Source organism: Suncus etruscus, chromosome 3, assembly GCF_024139225.1.
Source record: "Suncus etruscus isolate mSunEtr1 chromosome 3, mSunEtr1.pri.cur, whole genome shotgun sequence".
Lineage (NCBI taxonomy): Eukaryota > Metazoa > Chordata > Mammalia > Eulipotyphla > Soricidae > Suncus > Suncus etruscus.
Genome location: NC_064850.1, coordinates 116,787,041 through 116,801,559, shown reverse-complemented (window position 1 = coordinate 116,801,559; position 14,519 = coordinate 116,787,041). Strand labels below are relative to the sequence as shown.

The 14,519-nt window shown below is 36.5% G+C and overlaps 1 non-coding gene across 1 annotated transcript; it reads right to left on the bottom strand.

Annotated features, from left to right (window-relative positions):
• Window positions 1-11,079: 11,079 nt before the first annotated feature.
• Window positions 11,080-11,186, bottom strand: LOC126004718 (U6 spliceosomal RNA). Its single transcript, XR_007493980.1, has one exon. It is a non-coding gene; the product is annotated as a U6 spliceosomal RNA (small nuclear RNA).
• Between the last annotated feature and the right edge of the window lie 3,333 nt (window positions 11,187-14,519).

Below are 14,519 nucleotides of genomic sequence, written 5' to 3'. Positions count from 1 at the left end.
ATTATAATATAATATGACTTGGAAATGAACAAAAATGTAGAAGTCTTCAGAAATGGGTGTTTTTTTTTTTTAACCTCATAGCCAGTAGTTTCAACCTCATCCCAACAAAATATTTTCCCAGAAATGCCAATACAAAATAAGGATCTTCTATTAGAGTTCCCGCCTCCAGGCTGTGGAAAGAAACACAGCCAAGTGTGTCAAGGCTTGAATAATTAGGATATCGGCCATAATCAGCACACTCTGAATTAATGCCTTTTTTGAATCTTAAAAATCAAGAGCCATCCTTATCTCCTCTTTTAGAAGTTATGGAAAAAATATTAGCTCCCCTTATTTTAATTTTTAATTCAAATTAAATTAAGTTCAGATGAAGCTCCATGATATTTTGTTTGTTTGTTTTGGGGTCACACCCGGTGGCGCTCAGGGATTACTCCTGGCTCTACACTCAGAAATTGCTCCTGGCAGGCACAGGGGACCATATGGAATGATGGGATTCAAACCACCATCTGTCCTGGATTGACTGCATGCAAGGCATGCCCTTCATCTGTGCTATCTCTTTGGCCCCAGAAACTCCATGACTTTTAACTCTTTCTTTTCTTACCCTCTTGTTATCTCTCCAGGCCTGTTCACTGAGCTTTGAATTTCCAACAGTGACTATATATTTTTATTTTTAAAGTTCTCTTCACTAATGTTTCAAATCTACCTTTCCTTAACTGACAGTTTCTTTTTAATTTTTTTTAGTTCTGCTTTTATGTCCTTGATTATTTCTTTTCAAAATTGGTTGATGATTTCAAAAAGGAAAAAATAAATCTCACAATTTATTTGAAAGGACCAAACTGCAGACAATGAGTGAATTGTATTGTTTTTCTCCCTTCCTCTTTTATCTCTCTCACTTCCTCTTTTTCTTTCTTTCTTTTTTTTTTTTTTTAAGTATTTTAGGCCATGCTCAGTGATGCTCAGGGGTTACTTACTCACAGATCTGCACTTAGGAATTACTCCCTGTGGGACCTAATAGAATGTCAAGGACCAACCCTAGATTGGTCACATAAAATGTATATACCCTACCTGGCTTTGGCTCCACCTCTCTGATTTTAATTGAAGGCCTATTCCTTCCCCACTCATTAATAATAAAAAAAACATTAAATAAATAAGTTAGAAATGTTTGTAAGAGGGGGTGGAGCAATAGCACAGCAGGTAGGACAGGACGTTTGCCTTGCACTTGGCTGACCCGGGTTCTATCCCCGGTATCCCATATGATCCCCAAAGTCTGCCAGGAGTAACCCCAGACTATAGCTGGGTGTGGCCCAAAAAGTGCTAAATCTTGAAAAGTGATGCTAGTATAGCATTATTCTGAGATGCTAAACTTCAGGACCTCACTGACCAGATTTGGAAACAGGTTTATGGCTAATGTTACTAGGTAACATAATTGTTTTGCTTTGTTTTGAATCAAGCAAGACTGGTGTTTTGTGAGAAAAGGAGACTTAGACAGAAAGACACCACACACACACACACACACACACACACACACACACACACACACACACACACCACTCATACCTACACCACAAGAATTAAATACAGTGGTTGCAGGGACAAATCTGCACACGAGGGCACAAGCCAAATAGCAAAAAAATAGCCAGAAAAAAGCAGATACAGAACATCAAAAATTTTTTTTCTCAAGGCTTCACAGAGAACCATTCCTGAAACACCCTGACGCCGAAGTTCTCTAATTTCAGAGCAGTGAGACAATGCACTTCTCCAGTTTAAGCTGTCTAGAATGTGGCACTGGATTACAACAGTTTCAGAAAACCAATAAACCAACTACAATCATATTTGTAACCATGTGCTTAAATAAAAGTATTATTTAAAAACAAATAAAGGAATAATAAACTTATGATTTAACTCTGAAAAAAAAGAAAGAAAGAAAACCAATACAAGGAGTAAATTCCAGCTGAAGCCGTGGGTTCCTGGCAGGATGAGAAGCAATGCTGAGCTCTGTTATCTACAAGCTGAAAGCCTGTGAAATGATGGGAAATAAAATATTGGTATTGTGGGATGACGTGTATAAAACCAGAAATCTGTGAGATTTTCTCCATCAGTAAAAAGACAGTAGAGGCATTTTACTTACTAAGATAAAGAACTAACATTTTTCTGCCCAGAGCATTGGGCATCTGGAAAAATTGGAATACCAGTCCAGTGTTTAGCAAAAACAAGGTCTGAATTCATGCTGCTTCTGGGATTCAGATTGCAAGGCTAAGGATTTTGTTTTTTATTGTCAGAAACACATTAAACCTATAGATCCATTCTGAAACAGACAAAATATAATTAATTGACCCTATAAAGCTATGCCAGAGAACATAGGATACCATTAGAAAATTGGTGGTGACTGAGATTGGCACACATTACAAAGAATGAGAACAATCAGTGCTGGCTGGGATGTGGAGAGAAAGAGAGTCTTTTTCACTGCTGGTGGGAATGCCGTCTAGTCCAACCCTTATGGAAAACAATATGGAGATTCCTCCAAAAACTGGAAATTGAGCTCCCATTCGATCCAGCTATACCACTCCTAGGGATAGACCCTAGGAACACAAGAATACAATACAAAAATCCCTTCGTCACACCTATATTTACTGCAGCAATATTCACAATAGCCAGACTCTGGAAACAACCAAGATGCCCTTCAACAGATGAATGGCTAAAGAAACTGTGGTACATATACACAATGGAATATTATGTAGCCGTCAGGAGAGATGAAGTCATGAAATTTTCCTATACATGGATGTACATGGAATCTATCATGCTGAGTGAAATAAATCAGAGGGAGAGAGATAGATGCAGAATAGTCTCACTCATTTATGGGTGGGTTTTAAGAAAAATGAAATACATTTTATTTTTGCAAAAATTCTCAGAGGCAAAGAGAGGATGGCTGGAACTTCCAGCTCACTTCATGAAGCTCACCACAAAGAATAGTGAGTGCAGTTAGAGAAATAACTACACTGAGAACTATCATAACCATGTGAATGAATGGGGGAACTGGAAAGCCTGTCTAGAGTACAGGTGGGGTTGGGGTGGGGTAGAAGGATATTTGGGACATTGGTGGTGGGAATGTTGTACTGGTGAAGGTGGGTGTTCTTTACATGACTGAAACCTAATCACAATCATGTTGTAATCAAGATGTTAAAAAAATAGAAAATTGGTAGTGGGAATGTTGCACTGGTAAAGGGGGGTGTTCTTTTTATGAGTGAAACCCAACTACAATCATGTTTGCAATTATGGTGCTTAACTAAATATATTATTAAAAATAAATAAGGATGCTATTAAAAAAAGAAAACTAAAGGTATCCAAAAAATGTGTGATTATCAACATGTAAACCAAAAAGCATGTCAGTATACCCAACATGTTGAAAAACATCTCTCTCTCCATCTATCTCACCACCATCCACCTCCATCCAGGACTCCATAATTAATATGTTTTTCAATACAACATAGGAGAACACACATTCTAAGATAAAATTCTTTTAGAGGAAGTTTTTAATCATATACTTTAAATATTCAAACAGATGAAGAAAAATATAGAAAATTTAACATTTGAGTAAAAGAATAAAAGAGTAAGGATAAAAGATTATATAGGTTTATAATAAAATTAAAATTCTTAAGTAAAATGTAATGTAATTTCTTAAAGTAAAGAAATGTAATGGTTCCAATTTAAAAGTCAATGTGCAGGTTATAAAATGGGATAGAAATAACTGAACATAATAATAAACTTGAAGGTCCAAGTTAGGAAATCACTCAAAAAAGGGGTGGGGAATGCTGGGGCCAAAGTAAAATACAGCAGGTAAGGTGTTTGCCTTGTAACAGCCAACCCCAGTTCTATCCCCGGCATCCTATATGGTCTCCCGAGCTTGCCAGTAATTTCTAAGCACAGAGCCAGGAGTGAGCTCTGTGAGCTCTGCCAGGTGTGGTAAAAAAAAAATGCTTGCCTTGCAAGCAGCCGATCCAGGACCAAAGGTGGTTGGTTCGAATCCCGGTGTCCCATATGGTCCCCCGTGCCTGCCAGGAGCTATTTCTGAGCAGACAGCCAGGAGTAACCCCTGAGCACCGCCGGGTGTGCCCCCCCCCCCAAAAAAAAAGAAGATTGAAAAGTTTGAAAAAAAGACGATGAAAGTCAATAATCGAATAATTTAAAAGCTTGAGAAAAAGCTAAGGCATGAGAATCAACATTCAAAGAGAATCTGGTTCAGTTTTCCACAGGTTATATATAATATAAAACAATCTCGGTATGCCCCTCCAAAGACAACAAAAATAAATTCTGAACAAAATTTTAAGAAACTGTCTTCACATGAGATTCTAAAAACTGAAAACCATCAAAGTCAAGGAAAATTTTCTAAGAGCATTGGAAACTTGGTATTGTTTGTTTGGATTAATTTGGTGACCACATCCAGTAATAAAAGCATTCAGGGCTAACTCCAAGCTCTGCACTCAGGGATCACTCTTGGTGGTGCTTGAAGGTATACCATGTGTGCTTCCATGGATCAAACCCAGGTCATCTGCTGCAAGACAGATCTTCCTTACCCTGGTCACTAGAGAACTGGAAAGGAAAAGTCTAAATAAAGATACAGCTGTATTGACAGTAGTAATATTCAAAAGTAATAACAGAAGTAAGAAAATGTCTGGATAATCTATTTTAAATACTGAGATAAAACTGACTGGTAACCTATAATTGTCAACTAACCTAAATGATCATTAAAAAACTTATTAGTACTGCTCACTAACTGATTGTGCAACTAGAGCTCCATGATTATTAAAAAACAAAGATAATATAAAGACCTTTTTAGATTATTAGTTTACCAGAAGTTATTCAATGAAGGAACTTAAAAAAATACTTCAAAAATTAGGAAAATTAACTTTACGAAAATGTTGTCATAAAATAAGGGGGGGGGGATTGAAGTGTCTGAAAAAGTTAAAACTATATAGTTAAAAACTGGCTCCAATAAAACAGAATAGATGAGAGATGAACTTAAAGAATTCTAAACTGTGATGCTTGAGAGGAAACAAGATGTCAATGAAGTTTAGGTTATTAAATTTAAGACAGTTAACTTCAAGGTAAACCATTTAAATGCTAGAAATCCTGTAAACTTCTATACATTTTAACTTTTTTAAAAAGAGAAAAAAAATCTTGACAAACTGCTAGGGAGATGACACAAAATGCTGGTGCATGCCAGAGATTTGGGCTCAGTCCCCCATACTGCACACTCCCCTGAGCAATTCTGGAAGTGGCCCAGAGCAAACACTAACCCCTGAGTATCACTGTGTGGGGCCCAAAACCAAATGAATCAGAACAAAAAACTTTGACAAAATAAAAAAATAAATAAAAACAACATATCATGAGGCTGGAGCAGATGATTCAGGATGAACAGAGGTTCGAATCCTGGCATCCCATATTTTCCCCTGTGCCTGCCAGGAGGGATTTTTTGAGCCAGGAGTAACCCCTGAGTGCCTCCATGTGTGACCCAAAAACAAAACAAAAATAAACAACATATCATGGAGTCAGGGAAATAGCACAAAAAGGGGTTAGAAAGCATGCTTTGATCGTAACCAAAAAGAAGCAGAAATACTACTATTAATTATAGAGAAGAAAACAGGTAAGGCAAATAATAGAAGAACATTCAGTGATTAAAATAACCTGTCAGGCTGCAATGTAGGATATGCAGATTCCAGGATCTTTAATACAGAAACATGATACCAACAACAGAGACTGTGTGAAAAATAAAAGTGTATTGGCACTACAATAATGACCTGGACTGGACAAACTAGTTTGCCTGGAGCCTAGAGTTGGTCTTATGCTAGGAAACTTCAGGGGTAGGGTCTCTTTGTATTTAGGCCAAGGCTTTTCTTTTCCATGCCCCTCATATTTTGGTGGGCCTATGCAAACAATAATTGCCACTCTAACACTGTTTTTACTGTGCTCCTTTGACTCTAATCCTTAAGAAAAACAACCCACTTAAACTTTTGAGGTTAACTTAAATTAATATGCATGTGCATGGAAATGTAAAAAAATACTTTGCCTTCAATGTTTAAGGAGTTACATAAGTTTTATGGCTTTAGATTGCTTTGTGTGCTGCTAAGAAATATTATGTACTACAATCTGGAGACTTGAGGAACAACGTAATTGTACATGGGTTCTGTTTTATTTTTCTTAATGTTCTTTGGCTGAAAGTTCAAAGTTAAGGTATCAGCAATGGGACTACTGAGAATTCTGTTTATGGGTGATTGTCCTTCCACTGTAACTTTACCTTGTCCTCTTTCTTTGCATCTTTGTTTTCATAATTAAAAATAAAAAGTTAATAAAAAAAAGTTGGTTTCTTTGTACTTTATGCTTTTGGACATTATTTTCAATAGCATAGAATCTTTGATTGCTACTATGATTCAATATTTGTACAAAGAAATGCAACCACTTTTTGTCTATTGGATGTCTATTGATTTATTGTCTCTATGAGTATTTTTGAGGGCTCATCTAGTTCCTCTATGTACATTAACATGTCATCTGAAAATGTTTACAATAATACTTATTCTTTTCTTATTAGTTTACTATTGGCTTATTTCTCTTGTCAGATTGTCATAGCCTGAAATTCTTATGCTGTATTAAATAAAAGTGGAGTCAGTAGGCAAAAAAAAAAAAAATATATATATATATATATATAAAACCTGTCAGGAAAATAAAATAAGATAATAATAACTTAGAGATAAGTGTTTAAAAATATGTTAAGAGTGACAAAAAAAGAAATTTACAAAAAGAAATTGATTAGTGAATAATTTGAGGACCATTTTAATGTAATTATCTTAGAAATTGAGAGATGATTAGGCACTTAAATAAATTAGTGAGGACACTTTATTTTTTTTTTATTTTTTTATTTTTTTTTTTGGTTTTTGGGCCACACCCGGTGACGCTCAGGGGTTACTCCTGGCTATCTGCTCAGAAGTTGCTCCTGGCTTGGGGGACCATATGGGACACCGGGGGATCGAACCACGGTCCTTCCAAGGTAGCACAGGCACCTTACCTTTAGCGCCACCGCCCAGCCCCCGAGGACACTTTATTTGAACAACAAATTTAACAAGTGTGGTAAAATACATACATGAGTAGAAACTGAATTCAACATGGGAACAATCACATTATGAGCATGCTAAATATTTACACAAGGGGCCTGAGTGGTATCACAGAGGTAGGATGTTTGCCTTGCACACAGCTGACCCAGGACAGACACAGGTTCGATCCCCAGCATCCCAGATAATCTCCCATGTCTGCCAGGTGTGATTTCTGAGTGCAGAGCCAGGAGTAACCCCTGAGCATCACTGGGTATGGCCCCCCAAAATAAAATAAAATAAAAATAAAGATTACACAAATTGAAGACGAAATTTTGCCATTTGCAGCAAGTTGGATTTTAAAGGAACTATGTGAATGAAGGTAAGTTAGAAAGTAAAAGTTATGTATTAGTTCACACTTGTTGCAAGATAAGGATATAAGATGGATGAACAGGGCCAGAGCAATACCATAGTGGTCGGGCATTTGCCTTGCATCCAGCTCACTTGGGAAGGACCTGAGTTTGATTGTTGTCATCCTATATGTTCCCCTGAGCCTGCCAGGAGTGCTTTCTGAGCACAGAGCCAGGATTAACTCCCAAGTACCACCAGGGAGTGGTGAAAAAACATAAAAAACATAAAAAAAAAATACAAAGAATGAAACTGGGAACATTGATAACAAAAATAAGATCAACTAAGGTAACAGGGAAGGAGGAAGGAAGATAGCTGTAGTGAAAAGAACAAAGTAAAAATAAAGAGTAATGCCACTTATTCATTTCCAGAAAAGGCCCTGGCACTTCTATTGTGATTGTGTTAAATTTTCCTGGTCAATTCTGCCATGAGATTTTCTGGAACTTTTGTGTGTTTCTGGAGGCACAATTTGGGGTACACTAGGTGGTGCTCAAAGGTCACTTCTGGGAACTATATATGATACCAGTGACTTAACCAGTGTTAGACACATGCAAGACAAGGATCTTATTCCTGTACTATCCCTAGAACCTGTCATGATTTTTTTAATTCTTAATTTACATACATATTTACATATGTAATATGTAAATACGTAATATGTAAATATTACATATTTATTGTTAATATTTGTTATTTTACTTAGTAATCCAATTATATATTGCATATTAACCTTTAATAAAATATGCATTTATCAAACTGACCATAGAACATCCCTCCTAAAAATAATTGGCAAAGCATTATCATACATACCATATTCAAAAGCAGTATCATACATACCGTATTCACTGCTCATGTGGCATTAAATTAGAAATCAAATTTTAAAATGTATTAATTGGAACAATAACTTTTGCCCAGCATTCCAGATGAGCAAGAGTGATCCCAATTTTTCAGCATACAATGCTATTTTAGTTGTTTGCATTTTATCACTATTCACACAGAATTAGATATTCTCTAGCACCAATCTACTTTAACCCAGATCCCAGACATGAGGACCTCACTTTATTTTACAGGACTTCTGGAGGTTTCTTTAATGCCATGAGGCTCAAATATTCATTCCAAGTGTATTAAAAGTTAAACATTTTCAATAGTGTGATTGTAAAATAGAGCGTTGGGGATTTATGGCAAGAAAAAACATTAGATTTGAAACAAATACTATTTCTATCTGAAGAGTAAAGTTAGTTGCACACACACACACACACACACACACCATCAGATTCTCACATTTTCCAAATGCTAATAAATCCAATTCAGCATAGGGTTTGGTTTTGATCATGCTGTCACTGCAATATGATAAGCTTGTTCTGTGAAATTATTAAGAGAACGCTCAAATTATAAATAATCAAGTTCAAATGATGCAAAGAAATTAAGAAATCTCTAGTTGGTTCTCTGAGGAGAGCGATTCATTTTATTCAAGAGTGATTCTGGTGTATTCTATCCATGTTGTGTATCAAAAGGATTTTTCTTTCTTTTACAGTCAACCCAGAAATTTCAGTTTGGGAAAATGATGATTATTCATAATAGAAATAGGGTAGGGCACAATCACTGATCAGGGTAGGGTCAGTAACATAATAATCTCATAAAATGTTTACATACACAACAATTCCAGAGTTTGTTTTTAGTAAACAGACAAAAATGTACAAAAATAAGTAATATTGTCTACAATTATTAAAGGAAAAACCAGTCAATAATAAAAGAGCAGATGTTTGCATAAGCGCATCACAGGAAAATGTAAAGAAAAACTTTTAACCTAAACACAGGGTACCCCTCCCTTAATATAGATGAATGATAATAAGCTTTTGCAATCCTGACTCCGCCTTTAGCCAAAGGCAGGTAATATTTCCATAGCAACAACGTAAAAAGTAAAAATTAACATACTAGCCTTTTCCAAAAATATAACATTTCTGCAAAATATACCATACACCTATAACTTAAAATTTTTTCAATGCTTTCTACAAAGCACTATTCTGGAACTTCTTGTTCTTATACCTTTAACATTCCCAGAAGCAAGTAAGGCAAATAGTGCCCATGCTAGTGTCAAAAGAACCTTTCTTTTGGTAGTGATAGGGGGAAAGTCAAGGTAACCTCACTTACACAGATAACTCATTTTAGTTCTGTTCTGAACTCAGTTCCTCAGCTCCAGTAAAAGATTCTTTGGCTTTATTTGTGATTCCCCCCTCAATTTAAAATACCTTCTTCCTAGAAATGATCATACTGAAGGGCTTCTATTTGCAAGTTGAACATTAAACCTTCAAAGGGCATTCGCCTCTCCATTTCAAGAAGGGAAATCATTCCATCACAGGGCCAGCATTAAACTTGAAAGAATATCCTCTTCAATTTATCCAGCAAACTCTGATGACATCAAATGAAAATCCTTCCCCTTTAAAATATCACTCAGAGATAATCCAGATTCTCTTGTCAAGCCCTTCCGGAGGCTAAAAAGTATCACCATTGGGAAATTTGTTTTTAAATTCCCAATATTTTATTGATGCTCATTTCCTCTTGGCTAGTCCTCCTTGCCCACATAGACCATAGAGATGGGACTTGAAAAGGAACTGATCACAATAATGCCTGTTCCAGCCACCATCCTCTCTACTTCTTTCTCTAGAATTCACCCTTCTCCTGCCTACAAGTCACTTCTCTCTCTCTCTCTCTCTCTCTCTCTCTCTCTCTCTCTCTCTCTCTCTCTCTCTCACTCTCTCTCTCTCTCTCTCTCTCACTCTCACTATATTGATTATTTTCTTTAACACTCAACCGTATGTTTTGCAATGTTTTCAGCCAGCTAGAGTTTGGTCCCCACAATGCTGATTGCTGTGGTGTTAAAGAGTTTCCATCACTGAGTTAAACTATACATTTAAAAGATCCCCCCCCCCCCCCACCAAATTGATCTCTACATCCTGCTCTCTATCTCCTGAAAAGTACTAGTAATATATCAAAAATTTCTAACAAATATCACATAAACTTGCCTTAAAATATCGTAAAAGCCATTATTTAAAGTTGATACAGCACATAATTTACTTAGAAGTCCTATTATGAACAATTGAGATTGTGGTTGAAGGTTTTGTTCCAAAAATGTTTTTATTATGGGAAAAATGCACATAACCTAAAATGTGCTCTCTGAACCACTTTCATGTGTGCAGTTCAATGATATTAAGGGCATTCACATTCTGATGCAACCTTCATAACCATTCATCCCCAGAACCCTTTCATCTTGCCAAATTGGAAGTCTATACTCCTTACACAACTTTTCCACTCCCCCTCTCCACACCCCTGGCAGCCCCCATTCTACTTCCTGTCTCTATAAATTTGACTCCTTGGGGCTGGAGCAATGGAGCAAATGGTCGGGCGTCTGCCTTACATGTGCTAGCCTAGGACAGACGGCGGTTCAATCCCCAATCATCCCATACCACCAAGCCAGGAGCAATTTCTGAGTGCATAGCCAGAAGTAACCCCTGAGTGTCACAGGGTGTGGCTCAAAAAACAAAAAAAATTTTTTTGACTCCTTTAAGTACTTATATATGTGAAATCATCCAGTATTTTTTTTAATATGGAACGCTTCACGAATTTGCGTGCGATCCTTGCGCAGTGGCCATGCTAATCTTCTCTGTATTGTTCCGATTTTAGTATATGTGCTGCCGAAGCGAGCACGTATTTGTCTTTTTTGGAACTGGTTAATTTTAATTTACATAGTGTCCATTAGGCTACCCATATTATAGAATATATCAAAAATTTCCTTCCCCTTAAAGGCTAGAAAATACTGGATTGTGTGTAGACAGTCATGAGTCATTTAACACTGAGAGTACAATCTAAGAGATTTTGCTGTATGAATAGTTTGGAGATAGAAAAAAAATCAAATTTAGATGGCAGAGCCTTCTACACATCAAGTTAAATAATCTAGCCTACTGGGACCCACATTATGTATGAAGCCTATTTTGGATGTTGGGGTCACACTTGGCAATGCATAGGAACTATTTCTAGTTCTGTGCTCAAAAGTGATTTCCCATGGTGCTCAGGAGACCATACATGGTGCTAGGGATTTGACCAGGGTTGTGGCTGCCTCAGACGTACACAAGGCAAGTGCCTTACCTCCTGTATTATCTCTCTAGCCCAGTAGACTGTTTTTGACCCAAACCTCAGTAAGCAACACCTGAGTGGGTACCACATTTTATTTCCAGTTATTTGGCAACAAACACTTGTCTCTTCATGTTTTAGCTACTGCATGTGATCCTAGGCTAAATATGGATATGGGAATTTCTTTTTAAGACCCTGCTTTTAATTCTTTGGGGTGTATGCTTCAAGATGGATTGCAGAGTCATATGGTGTTTCTATTTTTAATTTTAAAAGGTCATGATACAATTTTCCACAGCAGCTGTATCATTTAATATTCTACCAACAGTGCACAGGTATTCTAATTTCTCCACAACCATACCAACATTTGTTGTCTAAGTTTTTTCCTTGTATGTATATGTGTGTATTTTTGAGGATGTCAACACCCAGTTGTAGTTGTTCTCAGGGCTTACTTATGGATCTGTGCTTAGGTATCTCTCCTAGTAGGCTCAGGTGGACATTTAGGGTGTTAGGTATCAAACCTGGGTGGGCCACATGCAAAGAAAATGCTCTACTTGCTGTACTATCACTTCAGTCCCTGTTATCTGGAGTTTGATGTCATCCTACCATGAGTACATTTTCATGATGCATGATGGTGACTATACTCATGTGCTTATTTGCTACTTATCTATATTTTTAGAGGAATAGCTCTTCAAGTCCTTTGTCCATTTTAAAAGCAGGTCACTGGGGTTTTGTGATTAAGCTTTAGAAAGTTCTCTGTATATTCTAGATATTAATCCCTTACAAAACCTACTATTTTTAAATATTTTCAATTCTATAAGTTGTTTTGTTCATTCTGTTTATACGTTGTGATTTCACACTATTGATAATATCCTTTGATGCACAGAAGTTTTTAATTTTCATGAAGTCCAATTGATCTATTTTGTTTTTTGTTGCCTTTTCTTTTATGTCAAATCCAAGAAATCATTGCCAAATCCAATGTGGTGCAGATTTTCCCCTATTTTCTTCTGAGAGTTTTTTGCTTTCAATGTTTTATGTTTAGGACTTTGATCCACTTTGAGTTCATTTTTGTATATGGTGTTAAGTCCAACTCCATTCATTTTCATGTGGAAATCCAGTTTTCTCGGCACCATTTGTTGAAAAAAAGGCTATCTCTTTCCCACTGAATAATCTTGGCACTCTGGTTTAAAATCATTTGCTCATATATACAAAGTTTTATTTCTGGGATTTCCATTATAGTCTATTGATCTATATGTTTGTGTTTATGCCAGTACCACACTGTTTTCATTACTTAACTTGTCATTTTTGAAGCTCACTAAGTATGAATTCTCCAACTTCGTTCTTCCTTTTCAAAATCATTTCACTATCGGAGTCCTTTAAAATCCTATATGAATTTTAGGATAGTTTTCTTTTTCCAAAAGAAACAAGTCATTGTGATTTTTGGTAAGGACTTTACTAACTTGGGATAGTATGGACATCTTCATAATGTTAAGCCTTTCATTCCACATACCTGGATTGTGTTCCACTTTTTTATGTATTCTTAATATCTTGTAGAAATGTTTTACCATTTTCACCAGTTTTACTTTTGTTATTGCTTTCCAACTTCATTCTGTTTTGACACAAGAACCCATATCTAATATCTTACAATTTTAACTATATTGAGACTTTATCTTTGGTACCTAACATATGTCTAGACTGGAAAACATTACATATCCACTTAAGAAAAAAATGCAAATTCTACTGATATAAGTAGATTGTTCTGTATATTTGTTAGATATCATTGACTAATTATGCTATTCAAGCACTCTGTTTCCATATCTTATGTACAGTTGTCTTATCCATTATTGAATATTGAATGCTGAGTTTTCATTATTATTGTAAAAATGTCTATTTTTTTGCAATTCTGAAATGCTTGTCCTTTCAAATTTTTGCTTCATACCCTTTGATGGTATGTTCTTAAATAAATAAATATTAATAACTTTCCCATGCCTGTTGTATATAATCACTTTTTAATATATATCCTTCTTTGTCTTTTATAATCTACTTTGGGGAGGGTTGGGCCACACCCGGTGATGCTCAGGGGTTACTCCTGGCTATGCGCTCAGAAATTACTCCTGGCTTGGGGGACCATATGGAACTCCAGGGATAGAACCGAGGTCCATCCTAAATTAGCTCCATGCAAAGCATAAGCTGTACCTCCGCGCTATCGTTCTGGCAAATTTCACAAAGAAATCGAGAGAAAGAAAATTGATAAACCAGATTAGAAATGAAAAGGGGGAAATCACTACAGATGTTGCAGAGATGCAAAGGGTAATCAGAGACTACTTTGAAAAACTCTATGCCATGGGGCCGGCGAGGTGGCGATAGAGGTAAGGTGTCTGCCTTGCAAGCGCTAGCCAAGGAAGGACCACGGTTCGATCCCTCAGCGTCCCATATGGTCCCCCCAAGCCAGGGGCAATTTCTGAGCCCTTATCCAGGAGTAGCCCCTAAGCATCAGACAGGTGTGGCCCGAAAAACCAAAAAAAAAAAAAAAAAAAGAAAAGAAAAACTTTATGCCACGAAACATAAGAACCTGGCAGAAATGGACAAATTCTTGGATCCTTATAACTTCCCAAGGTTAAATAAGGATGAGGCAGCATATCTGAACAGCCCCATCACTATTGAGGAAATTAAAATGGTGTTCAAAAATCTTCTCAAAAACAAAAATCCATGCCCAGATGGATTCACTAATGAATTCTTTCAAACCTTTCAAGAGCAACTTCTACCAATGCTTTTCAGGCTCTTTCATAAGATTGAAGAAATAGGAACACTTCCAAATAGTTTCTATGAAGCTAACATCACCTTGATACCAAAACCAGACAGACATGCTGCCAAAAAAGAAAATTGCAGACCAATATCCCTGATGAACACAGA